A 3270-nucleotide genomic window follows, 5' to 3' on the forward strand; every position below is an offset into this window, starting at 1 on the left:
CGTTAAGTAAATTCTTGGCATAAGTTTCATGCAAATCATAGTAACGAGTGCCTCGTCAATGCTTATGTTTTTCATAGAACTTAATGATTCTTGCTTGTATCTCTATTATGCAATTCATGTAGGGAACTTGTAGGGAATGTTTTGGGTTGTCGTATGCAATCATCCAACCTAATAACTTGTGGAAAAACTGAGGGTTAATTAGTGCAATTCACGGTTAATTTGGGGCGTTGAGTATTCATAGTATATCGAAAAGCAACTGGAAATCGTTTTGTATGCAAGTGTGACATGTGTGGAGAAGAACCTCCTAGCTAGCCTTCCATCCATAAGTTTCATTCAAATTCATTTACAATCTGTTTTGTTTTACAAAGTTTGTTTTATTTTCAAATTCGTCAAGAACCAATCTCCCATTTATTTCAAAATGTTAGATTAGTCAGTAATCACTTTAGTTTGTGTTTTTAAGTGTCTTGAGTCAAGTCATAACCCAATTTCATCCAATTTAGTGTTAGGTGTTCAAAACTGCCCAGAAAGTGTTTTTAAGGCAGTTTTGAGTGTTTATTTGCTGTTTTGAATCTTTTTGTTTATCTTAGTATTTTAAAGTATAGTTTTGCATTCTTTGAGTCTACTTTAGTGTTTTAAACTTTGTTTTTACGTTTTCAAGTCAGTTTCCAAGTGATTTAGCAATCCCTCCTAATCTCCGGCCTAGAACGATCCCTACTTACATTCTTTACTACAATTGACAAAAAGAGGGTTTAATTTGTGTGCTTATATATTTCGCACCAAATTTTTGGCGCCGTTGCCGGGGATTAGCAACTTTGCTAATCCCTCATTGTTTCTTTTTATTTATTTTTGTGTGTTTTTATTTGATTGGGTTTATTTCTTATTTTCAGGTACTAGTTTATGACTCGTAGTTCTCAACATATTAGTGCAAACATCTCGGAGTTCGACGGCGATTTTGATTGAACTTTGAGAAGAAAGAAAAGGCATCCAGAACCTAGTTCAAGTTCAGAGGCCGAATCTGAATTTGAAGAAAAAGAAGAAGAAGCCATGGACAACCGAACACTCAAGGAGCTCGCCACTTCGGGATTAGATAATGCCGCACCTTTGTGTATCCAATATCCCACGGCTGCGCAAGGTAAGACTGAAGAGTTCGAGTTAAAGTCAAGTTTGCTCCACCACATTCCAAAATACCATGGGCTGTCCATGGAGGATCCGAACAAGCATTTAAAATAATTTGAAGTGGTGTGTTCAAGCATGACTCCGGTTAACGTCGACGGAAGTATTTTGAATATGAAGGCTTTTCCATTCTCTTTAATGGATAAAGCCAAAGATTGGTTGTACGAGTTAGCTCCCGGAACTGTCTCATCTTGGGAGAGTATGAAGAGGGCGTTTTTGGAGAAGTTTTTCCCAACTTCTCGAATCATTCTCCTACGTAAAAAGATTAGTGGTATTCAGCAAGAAGAAGGTGAGTCTTTTCCTACTTATTATGAATGTTTTAAATCACTTGTTGCTTCTTGTCCACAACATCAGATGAAAGAGGAGTTACTTCTACAATACTTTTACGAGGGGCTCCTACCACTTGAACGTCAAATGCTCGATGCCTCGGCAGGTGGAGCATTGGTGGACAAAACACCCATGGCTGCCAAGATCTTGATTGCTAATCAAGCATTGAACGCTCAACAATACGAAGGCGTTGGGCAAAGAGGACCCCGACGGTAGCAAGTACATGAGGTAAGTTCCACACCCAACATTCATTCACAATTAGCTAATCTTACTTCCATTGTGTCTCAGATGGCCGAAGGAATGAGAATGCAAGGGCCAATGGTGTGTGGCGTATGTTCTATCCAAGGACATGCCTCGGAAAAGTGCCCTCAACTCATTGAGAATGGTGGATGGGAGAGCGCTAACGCAATTGGATTTCAAGGCCAAAACCAACCGAGGAATTATCCATATTCAAACACATATAATCCAGGTTGGAGAGACCATCCAAACTTCAAGTGGAGGGAGGCCCAACAACCCCAACAACAATGGTTACCCAGGGAGGCCCAACAACCCCAACAACAAGGAGGCTTTAGGCAACAACCCCCGGGGTTTTTCACCAAGCCATACGCACCCCCACATGTTCCACAACAATCTGCCCCAAATGCTTTAGGTACATCTCTAGACAATGATACACTTCTTAAGTTACTAACTAATTTGTCTCAGGGGCAAGAAAATCAAGCCAAAGCAATGCAAAACCAAGACAAAATGGTGGATCAATTGGAGAAACAAATTGGGCAGATTGTAGACTTTGTGAGCAAATTTCGAGACCTAGGCCAACTCCCTAGTTCAACCATTCAAAATCCAAAGGGAGGGTTTGAAACAGCCAAAGCGATCACCCTAAGAAGTGGCAAGGAGGTTGGGGCAGGTTCTTCATCAAAAACAGGTCACAAAGAGGATGAGAAACTTCAAATTGAGAAGGAAGAATCAAACCAACCCACGGCAAGGGTGGAAACACCTTTGCCGCCGGTTCCCATGGCACAACCACAATCCAATTTGTTCAACAAAGGTAAGAATGTGTCCAATTCGGTTTATACTAATGTTATTCCACCCAATGTACCATTTCCTAGCAGATTTTTGCAATCCAAGAACGAAGAGGAGGAAAAAGATGTTCTAGAGACATTTAGGAAAGTTCAAGTCAACATACCCCTTTTGGATGCAATCAAGCAAATCCCGAAGTATGCCAAGTTTTTGAAAAAGCTTTGTACAACAAAGAAACGTTTTCGGGAGAAAGAAGTGGTACATGTAAGTGAGAATGTCTCTGCCATCTTGCAACGAAAACTACCCCCCAAATGCAAAGATCCGGGTAGTTTTACAATTCCTTGTGTCATTGGTAACACTCGTTTTGAATCTGCCATGTTAGATTTAGGTGCTTCAATAAATGTTATGCCATATTCAATTTATGCATCTATGAACTTAGGCAATTTTAAAAATGATGGTGTAATCATACAATTGGCCGATAGATCTAACGCCTATCCAAAGGGAGTTTTGGAAGATGTTCTTGTGCAGGTAAATCACTTAATCTTTCCGGCGGATTTCTATGTTCTCGAAATGGATGAATCAGACCATACCCCTTCATTTCCCATCCTCCTTGGAAGGCCTTTCATGAAAACGGCTCAAACTAGGATTGATGTGGCCAAAGGAGAAGTAACTATGGCATTTGGTGGTGATATGATTAGTTTTAAGATTTCTGAATCCATTGAGACTCCTAATGTTGTTCGTTCTTGTTGTGCC

Source organism: Malus sylvestris, chromosome 3 (genome assembly GCF_916048215.2).
Source record: "Malus sylvestris chromosome 3, drMalSylv7.2, whole genome shotgun sequence".
Taxonomy (NCBI): Eukaryota; Viridiplantae; Streptophyta; class Magnoliopsida; order Rosales; family Rosaceae; genus Malus; species Malus sylvestris.